Source organism: Gambusia affinis, linkage group LG22, assembly GCF_019740435.1.
Source record: "Gambusia affinis linkage group LG22, SWU_Gaff_1.0, whole genome shotgun sequence".
Lineage (NCBI taxonomy): Eukaryota > Metazoa > Chordata > Actinopteri > Cyprinodontiformes > Poeciliidae > Gambusia > Gambusia affinis.
The window spans coordinates 18,729,452-18,747,722 of NC_057889.1; positions in this window are offsets into that span (position 1 = coordinate 18,729,452).

Sequence of the window (18,271 nt, forward strand, 5' to 3'; positions counted from 1 at the left end):
GAAAAAACCCACATGGAAGTGCAAAAATGTGCTAAATGTGACTTTTACATAATACATCCCCTTTAAGAGCAGACTTAGGAGCATACGTTGATTAATTTTAGCTAAACTGAGCAAATTCTTCTGACAAGAGAAACTTTACATTAAACTGAGACTGGGATGATCAGTACAGCCCTACATAAACAAGGCTACATGGACAGACTTGAACTAAAACCAAAATAGAGACTTAAGAGTTCCAATAAAATAATTATCAAGCATATCCTAATAGAATGCTGTGTTGTTGCATGTTAGCTAATTATTTTATTATTTAGAAAAAAATGTAACCATTTATGCACGTTTGTGTTTCTAATATTGCACAATATAGAACCTACAGAATGTGCCGATTGTTACACAATTAATCGATCAGAATAATCGACAGAACTCATGATTACTGAAATAATCAACAGCTCCAGCCCTGCTTGTTGTGACTGGAAGACAGGACATTTTCTGGAAATGAAAGCTTGAACAGGTTTTCCTGTTTCATTCCAGCAATAAGAAGGCCCAACATTTCACCGTGGAGACAAGGTTGTTGACAAATGTTCCACAAACCGTTGCAACACGTAGAGAGCAATTTACCACGCTCCCCAGTCAGTCTAATCTTCAAAGGACGCTGTTATTGTGGGGGGTGGCTTACATCCCTCTCTATCCACACACACACACACACACACTTTCAACGGCCCCATCCTGCCACAGAGTGTCAGGTAGTGTTAGATTATAGCTAGCGTCAAGCGAACACCCCTCTGAAAGTGACGGCGCTAAAAATGTTGATGCGTAGGTTTTGACTTTTTATTTTTTTCCCGCCTTCTGTTTTTAACAGAAAAGAGATCATTTCTGCTCGTCCCCGGGCCCTCGCAGCCTGTCGCAGTGAACCCAGACAGCTCCAACCTCTAAAGGGATCAGAGTCCAACTCCAGCTGAGCAGACTGCTTGTAGTGCTGGGGGGAAGAGCGCCGATGCTCTTCAGCCAATCGTAGGGCGCTGAAACTGCTCAGATTAGATTGTGCTGTGGCGAAAGAGGAGAAACGTCATCAAGGGGGTTAAAAAAAAAAAAAAAAAAGAAAAGAAATGAGGAGAGAGGAACAAGTGGGATGACAGAGGGAAGGAGGTGGGTGCTGAAGCTGAAAGCAGAACAGGGGGGGGGGACGAAACTCTGAGCCAAACTTGCTCCCCGACTGGTGCCAACACATTTCATCCCATTGTCTCTCCTCTCTCCCCCCCTCCTGTTTCCAACACGCTCTGCCAGACACGGTCCACAGCCCAGATGAAGCTCTGGGCCACTAGTTTGGAGATATACGGCTCCAGCAAAGCGCCCGCCCGTCTGCCAAGCCTTTGCGATGACCGACTTTGCCAAAAAATCACCACTGTAATAATAATTTGCTGTCTTTTTTTTTTTTTTACGTGGTTTGAGTGAAACGCGGGGCGACCGTTTCCACCTTGGTGTTGACGTTCCGCCGCCTGCGAAGGCCAACGAAACAGCCCGACGATAAACAGCGAGAGAGAGAGAGACACAGGCCTGCGCCGTTCGCATTCCAAGATTGCTTTTGTTCACAGGCATTAGGGCCGTGTAATGCAATTTATTTTTGATGAATGGCTGTAAATCCTTTTGCTTTTATTCCTTAATCCCCAAAAGCTCAATGCGCAAAGTGTTGCCGCACTAATAAACAATCTACAAGCAGAGTTCTGGAATTTCATTTCAAACACCTTAACTCCCCCAGGTCCATTTTTTTTTGTGTTTTTTTCGGTGTGTGTGTTTTGTTGGACACTTGGCAGGTACGTGTAAATGACTGTATGTTAAAGTGAAAATGCATGTCAGCTCTGTGGGCTCCTGTGAGCTGGTGATGAATGCAATTAGTTTCACATCGCTAATGCATAAATAATGACTCCCTCCGGAACGCGGCGAGCGTCCTCTGTCAAAATGCTGTCGTACGCAGCTCTGGATCTCTCCCTCTCCCTTGAGCTCTTTCCATTTTATAGGCTAATAGAGGTTGGAGAATGCAAACGTGAGGCGCAGCTTTTGGAACTGGTGAAAAGACAGCGCCGCTATTATTCTCCATCAGTCACATTGTTGCATTTTAATTAAGCAAAAACCCAGAGTTACCTTAAATATTGCCATCACATCTACAATGGGGTTTGTGCCTTTGTTTATGTCTTAATAAATCATTCGCAGCTGGTGATTAACTGGCAGAGGAATGTGTTGCGATGGGCTTCGTAAAGTTTGCATTAGGACTACAATTCATTTACCAAGTCTGCAAAGTTTATGATTGTCTAATTTTGTTTCGTATGATTTTAAAAGTAGGATGAGTGTAGTCGGTAAAAAGTGGATTAATTAAAAACATGTCAAATTTTTAAGTTGTTACCAATTGCGAGTTGACTATATGTCAGAGAGGACTTTATATACTAAGGAGCTGTTCTACAAAGATTCCACATAAGGACAAGTAAATTCAGCGGTATTCTGGAAGAATAGTTAGAAATTCCCACAAACACAGAAAGCCTTACCAGAGATACTCAATACTGTGATGAGATTTAAACCACAAGCGAAGGTTTGGGTCCTGGAACGGAAAATACAGACAAATAAAGGATGGGTCCTTTATAAACCAAGCGTTTAAACATCCTCACGGTGATTCATGAAGAGAGTTTATTCATCACACCCAATGTTCTTTTCACATCCCTAATTAAAGAGGGATATGATACAAGACCAATGAAGGGCCTGATCGACAATTATGATCCGGCCCTTCATTGGTCTCACCTCCTCAGATGGCCGCCATGACACCAACAACCTCCCGGATAAACACACCGCAGGACGAAAGCTTGGCGACGCCTGCAAAATGAGTCCCACCGGCTGTTCTCAAAATGTCAGCCGTGTCCCACAGAGAACGTAGCTCCTGTTGATTGAACGAAACACAAAATCAGAAAAAACACACACGTTCCAATCCGTCCTTCTGTCTTTTTCTATTCTCTGGTAAATAATTAATTTAAAAAAAATAAATAAAGGAATCCACAGACCACACATGAATGGACGCATGGCCCTCAGCCCGTCTACCCGTCACCACTGCGAGCTACTTTATTAATGATAAATGTACTGGATTTGAACGCTGTCAGGATGATGAATGCGAGGGAAAGTGTGAGTATGCGTCACGCGTGAGGGACTTCGGTGGATGTTGTTTTCTTTTCTGTCAATGTAACTAAATGACAGATTGCGACGTGCGTCTACAAACACAGTAGCTTACCTCCGCTGGCTTACGTTCGAATTCTGCTGATCAACAATTCCTGACCCGTTCCCCATCTTCCCGTCTGAAGAACTCAGTTGGAGTGGGATGTGCAGTTCGCCCGGCCGGGAGCAATACATTGTTCGTCCTTGTATTTCGTAATGTCTTTTTTTTTCTGCCCACTTTATTAGAAGCCACAGTGCAGGTTCATTCTCTCCTTCTCTCCTAATGTGCATCGTCAGCTCCAACTGTGTAGCTCAGTTCACAGTTTAGTGCACAAGATGTTGCCTTGTCAGGACTCCACAGTATTTAAGGGCACGGACAAAAAAAAAAGAAAAAGAAAAAATGAAAGAACATCATTAATTCTTGTCAACAAAGAGCATGTGCTTCTTATTTTGTCGTTCCGTTTACCATATGGGGCAATAAATGGGCTTCACTGTGAGTCTAACAAAGGACTGGGATGCTCTGAGCTTTTCTGATTAGAGTCCAGCTGAACCCGCTTGCTGATTCAGAATCCAATTAAATGGATCAGTGGATTATTTACATTAAGCTTTCCTCCTTCAGAGCTAAATCAAGCTCCAGACCAGTCGATTCATCCGTGTCCAGAAACTTTAGCAGTTCTGTTATGTGGCGTCCAGAAGTCGACTGACCCGAGGGAATTAAACAACCCCCAAATTGACACCTGGCTTTCGGGAACATCTGTAGAGTCAGTGAACGCCTCCGAGACAGACTGGAACTCTTTTTCATTCAGCTTTAGGTTGCTATTGCAGCTGCTGCACGCTCAAAACAACTTTCCTAAGACCAAGTGTTGAATTTATGCTACTTGGAAAGATATTGAGCTTTTTAAGTCACACGTGGAGTCAGACATTTTGTTCCAGTTTGTTGGGTTTAAGATTCTCCAGATTTCCACTTTGAACCAGCCCAGGGGGTCCTGGAGGGCCGGCATCCTCCATGTTTTAGTTCTCTCCCTGGTTTAACGCACCTGGATCAAATGATGGCTCGTTAGAAGGCCTAAGAAGAACATTGACATGCTGAAAAGGTTGTTGGTACAACCAGGGAGAGAACTAAAACATGCAGGATGCCGGCCCTCCAGGACCCACTGTGGGCACCCCTCAACTAGCCTATAGAAAGGAACAGGAAATACTAAAGGTTGCTTTACAATGAGTTGATGACTTTACAGTAGAGAACAACTTTTGCTCTGGGGTGCCACAAGTCAGTTAAAGTCCCTAACACAGTGGGTCCCTGGTTCGATTCCCAGCCTCAGGTCATTTGCTGAATGTCTTCCCCTTCAGCTACTAGAAGATGAAGACCATTAGTGCCCCTAAGAACCAAACGTGTTTTATAAAATAAAAAATAAAAAATTACTTTACGTGATAAACCTTGAATGTTCCAAGTCTGGGGTGTCAACCTCATTTTTATTTTGCAAGATATTGAAAATCTGAATGTTCTTAAAGGGCCGGTTTTGATCAAACACACTAAGCTGCTAAAAATATCAATAAATAAGCATTTATTGATTTATTGTTTAAGCATTCAATAAGTGGTCCTTAAAATTAAATGACATTGAACATCTTTTCACACTGATCAGTCCCTGATTGTTTTTGTGGGTTTTTTTCCAATCAAAATCACAGAATTTGTGGCGCTTATTTAGAAACAAATGCAAGGAATCTTTATGATATTTGCGCAAATGTATAATGTTAAGATGTGACTTTTTAATTGATCGTCATATCAGTCATGGACCACAACTGAGGCAGCAGTCAATGGTTTTGGCCAATTGTGAGAAAAGTTTCAGTAAAATCAGGAAAAATGTGAGAATCTGTTGACTTTGTATGAATTTTGCGGATTTGTGAAAAACTGGAGGGACTTACTGATGTCACTTAGACAACAGAGGGCCACATAAAAACCTACGGCGGGCCAGATTGGGCCCTCGGGCCTTGAGTTTGGGCCTTCTTCATTTCCCCGTTGGAGAAAAGACTCACCACAGCATGATGATGTTCGTTTAGGGCAGCGCTTCTCAATCCCAGTCCTCAGGCCCCCCTGCTCTGCATGTTTTAGATGTACCTCTACTCCAGAGCAGCTGATTCAAATGATTGCATGACCATCAAGTGCTGCAGAAGCCTGTTAATCACCCACATATTCAATCCAGGTGTGTGACAGAAGGGAAACACCTAAAACATGCAGGGCAGGGGGGCGTGAGGACCGGAATTGAGAAACACTGGTGTAGGGTGATATGCAGCGTCAGTTTTCTAATTCTTGTTGCCTTTTGTGTGTCGGCCAACAGGTTTTTGGTTGTTTGCTTTGCGCCCCGACAGACTAGATGAACACTGGAAATAGAGAAACGTCTAATGGTTTTCTTCTTTGCGCTCATCGAAGGGTAGGCGGTATCTGTTTGAACTTCAAAATTAAACACCGCTTTGTGATCATCTGTCACATAAAGCTGAAGTTTGTGTCTGCGACGTTACAAAACGTGTAAAAGTTCAACGTGTGTCGTTACTTTACCAAATCATTCTGTCGCCTCAGTGGGAAAATGTTGTACAAGCACACTCTGCCCCGAGTTTCAACTCTTACATACCGGAAAATTATTTGAAGTGAAGAAGAAGAAAAAAACAAAACCCAACAACAATCAAAGTAAATGTTGTCTTCTGTGTGTTTGCGTTTGTATTTTGCAGACGGCGTTCTCGCGCAAAAGTCAATAATTCAGCACCTCGGCTTACGTTACTCTGGAAACGGTGACTAATAAGTGAACACATTGGAGCGGACATCACAGACCCAATATTTTGAATAGCTTCTCACGAGTTGCTTGCTGGTATGGTTTGCATCACCACCGCAGAACAGACAAGAGGCAAAAAGAGAGAGAGTGAGATATTAAGAAAGAGAAAAAAAAGAGAGACCATTTAAAGCCGAACAGGCAGTTCTGCTCTTCTGAGAACATTACCACGGTAAAACAGCAGGGGAAACGTTTACCCTGTCGGTCATTATGTAAGGTTAACATTACTGAAGATGTTGGCACATTAGGTGAGATCTTGTTAATAATGCTAAGTGGGCATTGTTAGATTGCATGTGTAACGGTGCCAAACAATCAAAAGAGATATTGAGATTGAGTCCGCAACATTTTAAGTTAATAATTGTTACAAAGTAACTCCGTTAGCGGTATCGTTTTTTTTACAGCCGCTGGAAAAGAAAACACATCCACTACCGTTCCACAACCGTCGTTTCCTAGCAACGGCGGAGTGATATTGACCCCCTGCGCAATCACGTCAAACTCCGACACCACTAGTAAATAATACACACAACGAAACACAAAACAGTATTAATTTGCCTCGACTATTCCATCAAAATGGCTTACGTTGCTTAAGCCCAATTACGTGTGAATTAGCGAAATACTCGCGGGTTCCGTTGGGAAGACAAATGCGTGTTATGAGAAAGACGTCTGGGAGTGGCGTTCACCATGCGCTGTCGAACAACGGATAAGTGCATTCTGCGTTTTCCTATCGTTTTCAGTCTTCAGAAATGAAGCTGCACTAGAGTCTTGCTCGCTGTTCCTGCATGTGTTCATGAAGCACGGAAGTTTTCATGAGGCAGCGTTTCGTGAGAGATTTGTTTTCTTCGTGAAGGCCCGACACGCCGCCAACACTGGTTGGTATGAGATGCTTTCGGAGGCAGTACGCCCTTCAGGGAAACACATATAAGACTCCTTTTTTTTTTTGAAAATGAAAAAGTTTCACTGAAAGAGGAAAAACCCACAGAAATAAAGAATTAGGAAAGGATCACGTTTTCAACAAAATGACCTTTCCTTTGAAAGCAGCTTTGCTTGTGAAGGTGACGTCTCATACAGCAGCAAGGAAAAGCTGCGCTTGTTCAAACTTGTATGTCTGACAGAAAAAATGGTTTTAATTCTACAATTTATTTGTTGATATATCTAAAAATGCTTTACCTTATGATGCAGATTGTAAAGAAGACTTATACAGATTGTAAGGTTAAAGAAAGAGTTTTACTTTGAAATGTAAATCTAGGATTTTACATCCACTCGTCATCGGCTTGATAGACATTTATTTGTAGCTTTTAATTATCTATTTGAGTTCTTTATTTCAATTTCTGTTTCAAGTTGTGATAGTAATACAACATATCGTCACTTTCCTAAAATAATGGCCTAAGTCATTTTTTTGGCAATCACTTTTGCCAAAAAAAATCGGCTTAGGCCATTATTTTGGGAAAGTGACGATATGCAGCTTTGCTTAATGTTAGCTTGATTTATCCATAGCAAAACCAGTTTTAACATCTGTTAGGGATCACTGTTTCATGTTTTAATTATCTGGCCTAACCTGTCACTCTAAGATGGAAATCAGATGCTTAGGAAAAACCCAAAAACCTCCAAGACTATCATAAACCGGGACATGCTTTAGCACCAGTGCTAATGTACGCAGTAAAGTTAGATTAGGTTTTGAAGGCGGTGTGACATAGTGTTCTTTAGCTCCTTATGCGACTGCTGTAACTCCAGTATGGAGAGGTTAACTGTGCGGTAACTGAATAAAGGTCTCTTAAATAACAAGCAAAGATAAAAACAAGACCGTAGGAGGGCAACTGAGGTTACGTTCACAAAGCAGGCAAACGCGACCCATAAGCAACCTGTCTGATCTTGTCACAGCAGTCAGATTTTGATTTGTTTTCACCACCAAAAAAATAATGTGTGCCACTTCCAAATGGTGGGACAAAACCTTTGCAGTCATGTCGCATTTTATCCGACTGTTTATGTTACTGACGAGAGACGAGCATCATAATTCTGAACCAGCAGAAGCCAGACGCGGTAAATCCAGATGTAAACAATGGTTGAAAATCATTACTGTGTTTGGCCGTCCCAACCAGACGACGATCCTAAAGACATTAAAACTGGTTTTGGAGTTGATAAAAGAAGCTTTTGTTTCTGGAGACGTTTCAGTCTTGGACACCACCATTTCCGTGTCCATTCAGATTTATGCTAGGAGTTTGTGTATGGCACGTGTATATACTATTTTAACATTGTGTGGATTGGAGAAAATCTACAATACTTTGACACAGCTTTTGTCGTCAAACAACATTCATCGCTGACTTGAACAGTATTGAATGGTGTAACTTCATGAGACATTTATGCACCATAATCTTTTTTTTTTTTTTTGAGACATCGCGGCGTATTTCTTTAAGATTCCATGTTTCCTGAGGGAAATTAACTTTCTTAGTTGTTATAAAGAAATAAAACTGACCTGGTTCTCTGAAGACAGCAAAAATATTGGCACTCTGACATCGAGTAAATGTTGCATTAACAATAGATTGTATAATTGTTCTCAGCTGCTGTAAACACAAATGCACCAAGATTCAAAAGCCTAATTAAAGTTGCTGTCAGGGTCACTTTTCTGTTTCAGAAGTCTGTAACTAACTAACTACTTTTCTTCAGCAACTAATTACGTCAGACTGTCACATGTTTACATGTTCCTTTAGTTATTCACAGCTTGAAAGGAAAAGCTGGATATATAAAAAGGAAAGAGGTACACTGATTTATCAGCTGCTTTTGAAATTCTATGGGTATTCTGAGTTAATCACTGGGGGAAAAAAAATCTTAGTAATTTTAATTAAAACTTCAGAAATACTATTACTATTCAACAAGAATGTAATTCCTGATCCTCACCCCAGTAAGACATGTAGTTCTATTTCTTAAAGGGATACTTCTTTTTTTTTTTTTAAATGAAGAGGTTAAGAGCAGCTAATAACATTTCTGCAGCAGATCAGTCTCATGTTGGACAAACGCTACACAGTTCCTCCTTTAGATTCAAGCTAATGATTAATTAGAGAGGTGGAAAGATCAAAGCGGCTTTCAGAGATCTTAAGGATAGGAAAAGGCCTTGACTCAAAAGTTTAATGTCTGAGAGGAAAGGTCCTTAAAGGGGAGGGGGAAACAAAAAAAATACAACTGGTGTGGGACTATTCCTAGCTATGCCCATTATGCCATTTTCTGTAAATGATTATTATTGGAACTGATTCCTACTACAGGGTATTTTAAGTAATTTATGAATTATATGTCATTTGTGAACGGTTGCTAAGCCATGCTGCTGCAGTGACCTTGAGCAACCACAAAGTACATATATGGATTCATTTTGTGCTCTGATTGGCGGTTAATGCTTAGCCTAAATGCTAACATGTTTGTGTTCATGAAGATGAAAAGAGAAAAGCATAATACAGCCAGAACTAAAGGATTCGTCTGAATAAAAATATAAACTTATTAAAACCAGAAAACTCATCCAAGCGGTCCACAAACGTCTGTAATACTTTTTCCAAGGTTGCTTAAAGGATCAAAATATATAGCCTATATATTACATACGTCTTTTCATAACACTTGTTTTTAATAGAAGCAATTTTTTCCCCCATTCTGAACATCAATGCCCACTGGGCTGATGAATGCAGTCTGATTACTGACAAGCTGTGAAAGGGAGAGAGAGAGATAGAGCTGAGTTATTGAAACAGATCTTTTTCTGTAGAAACATTTCTAATGAGCAACGTCTAGCCACCGTTTCATCTATTGCCTTGGCTTTTTGTCACGTTCGTCTGAATGAAATAAGTTATGTTCTCAAGCACGACTTTTTCAGGCTTTATGTCAAAGTAAAGAAAAAAGGAATGCAATTTTAATCAGGAAAGTCTACAGAAATGGATGCAGGGACCGCTGGCACTAGAATGTTTCCACCATTTTAATAATTCTGACCTTAAAGGGGCGGTAGATTATGTATTTTCCAGGCCTCTTGTATCATTTTATAGCAAAGTGAAGTAACATAGTTACTTTCAGTTGTTATACATATTTTATATAGAACTTATTTTTCTAACAAATATGATAAAAAACAATTTAGTACCTGATGTATCGCCTTGAAATTGAGCCTCCGTCTCTTTAAGAAACTCCTACTCTTTCTGAAACCCCGCCTTCAGGAAGTCGTCTCTACACCATTCCTCTATTTAACAACGTTTGTGTCAGTGTTGCATTGAGAAGTGGCTCCCATAATGAGCTCAGCAGATGCGCAGTTCCACCAGGCGTTTGCTAATTGCTGCTGGCTAGTCTGAAGGAGCTGAGTGGGGGAGTCAGCCTTGACAACTTGGAGACTGCAGGTCTGAGGAGGAGCATCGTCCTCGAAGGCGGAGCTATGTCCACCCAGGCGTTTTGCACAGCTGAATGGTTGCCATGGAGATTAAAAAAAATTCTCAAACATGCATAAAATAATCACAGCAACACTCTAGGTATGGTTTTGATCAGGGATTAACATTATAATATGATGTAAAGACAAAAAACAACACATTACTATTTTTGCTATTCTTCCTCTGCGTCAGAACAATTCAATGCTCTTTGTTGACAACTTTTAGTTGAGTTTTAAAAAGTCTCGTGATCTCCAGCACACATGAAACCAGAAGCCTGATGAAATATATATATATATATACATACGCGCACACACACACACACAGGCGCGCCTCCCCCTTCCCGTACATGCGCTGACTTAAATGGAATCTTTAATGGACTTCGAGGGTCATCACTGGCTGGCTGGGCGCGATAGCATCGGTGCTGTGGCTGTGACACCACTGGGCCGACTGAAGCGGCACTGGAATCAAACTGGGCTAATCTGCCCACAGGGCTGACGCTATCTGCAGGCTCATCTCTGCTAGGAATGAGATCCCTCTCACGACCTTCACCAGATTCTTATCATAGTTGGACAAAAAAAAAATAAAAATCCAAGCGGGTGTGAGTGTGTGTCTTGGCAGCCTTCGTTGAGCTGCTGGATATAAGTGTGTGTGGATGTGCATGTACAACCTCTGGAGATTGTAAGGACGGCTGTCTAAGAGAATGGGTGAATGTGTGTGTGTGTGTGTGTGTGTAAGGAATATGCTGAACATAGCGAGCTGTACAGCTCAAACAGTATTAAGTGCCCTCTACACTCAGCATGATGGCTCTAATCAGTACAGAAAGCTGGGTCAGCTTTGGGAATTTATTAAATATTTAAGGGTTCACTACAAATCCTCCACGTTCTGTAAGTAAGCGAGTATTAGATCTGTGGTTCCCTAACTCTTCAGCTGCCAAACACAAAATAGCAGCAGAAAATACATCTGGCCCCAGAACGCTGGTAAAAAAAAAAAAAGTTGTTGAAGGGTTAAAAGAGGAGCCATGTTATGATGACTTCTCAGAAAGAGTAGGAGCTTCTTAAAGAGACAGGCCGGATTTTAATAGGAGCTTAAGATGTTCTTAAGAAGATGCTGTCTGAAAATGCCAGCTGGTTATTGTAAATAGGAATTTGTTCTTAATAATTCACCTGGTCAAAGCTGCAGCATGTAACATTTAGAAAGAATATGTGTGTTTTTTTTTTACATATGTGTTGGAGCTGTCAACGTGTAACGGTACAGTACGAGAAAGATAATCTGTGGAAAAAAAATTGAGCTACTCAACCTTCTCGAATGCTGACTACAAACAACCAATCAGAGCCAGGAGGAGGGTCTTCGTGCTGTTAATCAACCTCCACGTGTTGCTGCTCACACCCTGTCCTATGCTGCAGCTAGCATAGCCTGTTGTGAATGCTCAGGCTAGTCACATAAACGTTTTTTTTCTGTAACTGCAAGTTGTTTTTCTGCCATTAGCACATTTATCAACGAGTATGTGGGGTTGATTGACAGCGCGAAGACCCGCCTCCTGGCTCTGATTGGTTGTTTCTGATCAGGTTCTTCAGACGGCAACAGAAGCTCAGGGAGGACTTGGAGGAGATTGACCTTTTCACAGATTATGTCTTTTCTCTTATGTAAAAAAACTTTTTTTTCCAACATAAAAGCTACAAACTGTTGATAAATAAATGAAACCTGAAAACTGACTCAAGGGATAACTTCTTTTTTTGCATCCGACATCACATCTTGAGACACTCGAAGCTGATGCAGCTGGTCTGTTTTCTGATAATCTGTGAGAACCAAAGTATCCCCGGCTCTAACGTGGTTTTGATGAGCAGCTTTTCCAGGAATTTAGCCGCCGTGCGGTGTGATGGCCACAGATCCGTAACCATCGAGACATGTGACATTTAAATCAGGCTGTGAGATTTATGGTTCGCAGACAGAGTCTCACTTCACTCCATTTTTTTATTTTTTTTTATCCTGACTCAATAATTGTGGATTACAAACCAGACGTTGCGACGGACACACGAGAGCAGCTGCAGTCGAGAGCAAATTGAAAAGTGTTAATCAGAAGCCCAAATGTTTAATTGCAGAAGCAAACAGAAAACTCAATTTGTGTGTTTTTGCCTTTGTCTTCCTAAGCATCGCTGCCTCTTTTTGTTTTTCTTTTTGCACCTGCAATGATTGATTAAAAACAAACCCGGCTCTTTCAGCAGAGGGACACAGTTTAATGGCCCTGACACAGAATTAATTTGTGTTCGCCGCATTGTCACAGTTTTAATTTTACGAACGAGTTGCTATAATTTCGGCCAGACCCGGTCACGTTTCCCTCTTTTTTCTTTTTTCTTTTTTAAAAAGGCATTCAGAAAAACCCAACTCTTCCGTAACGTTTGGATGAAAGGCCGGCGGAGGAGAGCTACTAAAACTTTCTTCTGATTCTCATTTGTTGAGAAAAATGGGGAATATTGTTTCGAGATTGTCCCAGTTAACCCGTTCTGGACCTTCGAGATCAGAATTTGCTTTCAGACAGAAAGAGACAATGGGGGCTTTCTCCTGCTGCGGCGAGACGATCTGCTCTGAACGTCGAACGCGGCTGATAAGAGCACATGACTCAGCTGTGTTTCTTCTTTATCACAGTACGCTGCCGCAGAATCCATTATCTGGCTCCTTCAATACAGCCTCTGACAGAATGAGAAGCCATGGGGAGAAAAAAAAAAAAAGAGAGATGGAGAACTTAAAGGAGATTTGATTTTGATGGAAACTGTCCTGCTCCGTCCTGAGCTACGAATTCAGACGTAGATTTTGCACAGCTGTGTGGAAAGATGCGGTGACGTCTTTGCATTGACGCTGTTTTTTTTTCTATAAAAGGATCGGATATGTACTTTTTTCTTCTGTTTGTGTGTACACTGGAACGGTAAAATTACTTATTTTGGAGTTAGAAAGTGAGATATTTACTCCAGAAAGGAGTCACAATCTCCGTTTCACAGCACCTTATTTTCTGTAACTGTTCATTTGAAACTCGACTACTTATGAAAGAAAGACAAGCACTAAAGAGTGTGAAAATTGCAAAAGCTCATTTCCAGAGAGAAAATCCTCTGGTATGGTTTCCTATTATCAAACAATTTGCCAGTTCTGGTTTACTTAAAGGGGAAGTCACATGTAAAATTGACTTTTTTGAGCGTTACATCATGTTATAATGTTACTCCCTCACAAAACATACCTGGAATGTTGCTTTGATTCTTTAGTGCATGTTTTAGAAATCCTTTAATCTCCCGTGGCAACCGTTCAGCTGGCCAAAACAGAGAGGCGGACGTAGTTCAACCTTTGAGGATGAAGCTCCTCCTCTGAGCCGCAGATTCCAAAATTCAGAGATTCCACCTCCCTGAACTCCTTCAGACTAGCCGGCAGCAATGGGATTGTGATGACTTCCTGAAGGCAGAGTTTCAGTAAGAGAAACTATTTTTTTAAAGAGACAGAGGCCCAATTTCCAGGTGCAAAAATCACAAAGTCAGTTTTCTTAAAGTCTTATTTGACATATCCAGCTTTTATATAACAACTGAAGGCAACAGCTGCTTGATTTTGGTATAACTAATTAGCGCACTATATCAAAGTACTTGCTCCTTTCCGTACTAATTGAGTTTTTGTTCTTTTGTCATGTTGGTCCAACAGTAAATATTTCCTTCTGGCCTCGACAAACTGGTCCTCAAAACGTTCCATCCTTCCCTCTGGCTGTAAAATCGTCTTCTGGACGTCACGTAGTTGGGGCCGTTTTCCACGTAAACGAACTAAACTCTTGACTTGTCAAACAAAGGTTTTGCACAAAAGGTGGGCTAAAAGTTTGCCGCAGGTTTTGTGACAAAATGGAATGAATGACATGATTCTCCGAACCAAATTACACAATTTTCGTCAAACAACGACAGCAAAGAGAACTTGACTCCGGAGTTTGGCCTCAACTTCGTACAGTCCTTTAGTTTTAAAAATAAAATCTGCTAAAAATATGTTTTTTTGTGTATTTTTCACCAATAATAGCCTGTGTTAATGAACACTTTCGTACTGCATTACCACCACAATAAAATCATGCAATATTTAAATTGTTTGGAGCAAAAAAAAAAGTGAAAAAAAAAAAAAGGCAGCAGCATGAATTTGTTAAAAAGTACAACAAAAAAAATCAACTCCCTCAAAACAACAGATCAGATCAATCTCAAATTTGTGTTACTGACTTTCTCAGAAACTGTGTTCATTGTTTCTTCCCTTATTAGCACTGGCACTGAGATAGAAGCTGCTTCTTGAGTCTGTTTGTTCTGGCTTTAATGGCTTTGAACCGTCTGCTCCAGGGCAAACGTTCAAACACCAAATGTTCAGCGTCAGATGAATCCCGTAGAAGGTTTTTTTTTTTTCTTCCCCCAAACATAAGGATCTGCAATGGCTGTTCAGAAGAGGGAAGAGGGCGTCCAGAACTGTTCTGGGTCGCAGAGATGATCCTCTGGAGAACTGCACACAGAAACTGTTTGTCAGTATTCAATGGAGCTACGGTGGAAAAACACCAAGAGTTTCTGGTAGAGGAAGTACCACGTAAAATTGACCTTTTTCAGCTATACGTTATGTTATAATGTTATTCCCCCATCAAAAACAAACCTGGAGTTTTGCTTTGATTCTTTCACACGTTTGAGAAATCCTTCAATCTCCAGTGGACCTAGATCCACCTTCGAAGACGAAGCTCCTCCTCTGAATTTTCAAGTTTTTCAAGCTTCCGCCTTACAGAGCAACCATCCCCCACTCAGTTCCTTCAGACTAGCCAGCAGCAATTAGCAAACTGCATCTTTGTAGGAGCTACTTCTTAGTGCAACACTGGTAAAAACGTTCTTAAAGGGTTAATACGGGAGCCTGCAGAAAGAGCAGGAGTTTCTTAAAGAGACAGAGGCCCTCTTTCAAAGCGTTAAATTACAAAGAACAATTTATTTTAAGTCATATTTGATGCCACCTGAAGGTAAAATAGTTACCTGATTGTGTTATGAAAGTGTTCCAAGTGTCTGGGAAAATACATGATGCTGCCCCTTTAACCCATATGGACCAAATGCAGAACCTTAGTATCTTTTGCCAAGACATGGACTTGGATATCAGATGGTGCTTTAGATACAAGTTTCAGCAATCAAGTTTACAAACCAGGCTTTATTATTTAACCGGAAAGAGGAATCTGTGCTGACTGCATGCGGCCCACTGGTTTGTTTTCTCTTCTTGATTGTGATTGGTTAAGAGGTTTCATCAATTTAACCAGGTTCCAATTTCAAGTTGATGTTTGTATGTTTATTTTAGTTCCAATCTTGCCATCTTATTGCTCAAAAGGTCTTTCCATATGTTTTTTTTTTTTTGCTTTGTATTAAGTTTTTTAGTTAATTCTTGCATTTTCCTCTACGTGCATTTCATTTTAGCTTCTTTAGACCAGCAGTCTTCACCTGCGCTGCCTCATCATCTCCGTGTGCTTCACCTGATCATATGAGCTCTTGACTTTTCCACTGCTCTGTTTCTACGTCCTGATTAACGTCTTCTCGGTGCTATGAGATTAACCAAAAAAAATGAACCAGCAGGATTCCTGTCACAAAAGGTCCTGCGATTTATTTAGGAATTGTCAGAACACGAATTGTTCGCTCGGTGTCGGACAGAATTAGGTTTTTCACTCTTGCGGACGTAATGCGACTTTAAGGAGTGCCAACCAGACTCAGTGGCTGACACTGTTCATATGTTCCTGAACTGCACATCCATGTGTCACGCTGTGAAACACGGATTCATACTGAGCACATCGCAGTGTGAAGGCAGCAGACGGAGAGGAAGGAGAAGCGCTTATTCGGACAAATCATAGTGGGGGGAAAATAAAAAAAAAAACAACAAACGCATAAATCCGTCCTGAATCTATTCCCACAGCTCAAGATTTAGAAAAAAATTTACAGATTAATATAGGCTAATATATCTGGATTTTGTGGGTAGATTATTCATTCAGCATTTTTTGTCTCATTAAAACGTTGCAAGTTTGTTTGACCGTTAACCTGGCAAAAATATATATTTTTTAAATCTCTATTTTTGTGTCTTTAACAGAAATATCTCTCTCTTTTTTTGTTTCTTGTGGCCTTCAGCTGTTTTGATCTGAGCGGTTTTGGTTTACGTGGCTTAAAGTTTTGGACACCGACGTTTGAACGCAATTTCAAGCTACAAACTTTATTACTGTTGCTATGGGTGACCATGCAGAGGACATGGGAGTGGATCTCATTTTCATTTTGGGCCATCTCAAAAATCTGAACGTTCTTAAAGGGCCGGTTGTCCCAGAATGTGCTGATAACAACAATTAAACTGTTAAAATATCAATAAGTGTCTGTTTGTTTGAGCGTTAAGTACGTGTTCCTTAAAATTAAATAATATTGAACGTCTTTTGACGTTCTGGATCGCTCTCTGACTTTCTATTCTGCTCTGCTTTTTTTGATAACGTGCGATTTCTGATGTGTACGTTTCTGAGGCCTGAGGGCAAACATAAATAACATGTCTGTTTTCCGTTTTAGTTTTTCTGCATTTGGACAAATTAAACACTTTTAGCTTCAATTATATCCACGAAATGCACAAACATATGTAACCGGATCCCTTCTGCGTTGTGCTGGTTATTGGTAATTAGTCAGGCCGTGACTCGGTTTGGCTTTCTTCGATTTATTCTGACAAATATTAAAAAGAAAAGCAATCGTTTAACAAGCTGCCCGCTCCAAGTCCTCTCCCGCAGGACAACATGACAAAAGGGGGGATCATGTCTCACAACATTAAACAAAATAAACCTTCTTTACACAACATACCTGACAAATATTAAAAAGAAAAGCAATCGTTTAACAAGCTGCCCGCTCCAAGTCCTACACAAACAAAAATACATAACAGAAATTAACTTAATAAATCTATAAATAAACTGGAAGTATTTAGATAGGAAATAAATAGGACACACCTCTCCCGCAGGACAACATGACAAAGGGCAAAACATTTTAAAGACAAAACCATAAAAGAAGAAATAAAAAGGAGGGGCTACCGTTCTTAAAGTAACACGTTCAAAACAATGACAGCTTTTCGGTCAGGTAGAGAACAATACAAACAACCAAAAAAAAAGAAGACATTTTGTGTAATTATAACAACCAGGTTACACATACAACTTTCACAAGAAACAATATTGATTGCGTCGAAATAGAGGGAAAAAATGGATTCCTCAGATGGTCATAACATGTAGCATAGATGAAATATTCATTTAGAATGGCCTGAAGCCACGTTCCTCACACGCCTCACATCCTGTCTGTGCGGCAGGAAGTTCTTTCCCACCACAGATCGACACACCTGCGAGAGGCTAGAGGAGTTATGATCTTTTTTTTTGTTGTTTGTTTGTTTTGTTTTATCATTCATTTTTATTACGGCTCTTTTAGTGGAGTCGGATTTCCAATAACACTCTCCGAAACGACTTCGATGCGTCACAACCTCGGGGAGGAGAAGCACCTCAAAGATTTTATCTTGAAGAAGCGGGGCGTCTTCCAGGAGTCACATCTGCATGCCGAGGACGCTCTGCACCGTCTCCTGCTGCGGATTTAAATCTCACGCCGCCAAGTATTGGGACGGACACATTTTTATGACGGCTGTGAACTCGGCATTAGCAAATAGACTAAGCAGACTTTTGCATACATGCATGAATGTTATGCAAATTCTGAACGGGGGGGAGGTAAGTAAAAGATTTTTTTTGACAACAGAAGTATTCATATCTGCTGACATTTTTAAGTTTGTCATGATGACGTATATTTTATTAGGACTTTATGTTATCTTTTTTTTTAATGAAGTAGCATTGTGTGCATTTGTATGCAGCTGATTTAA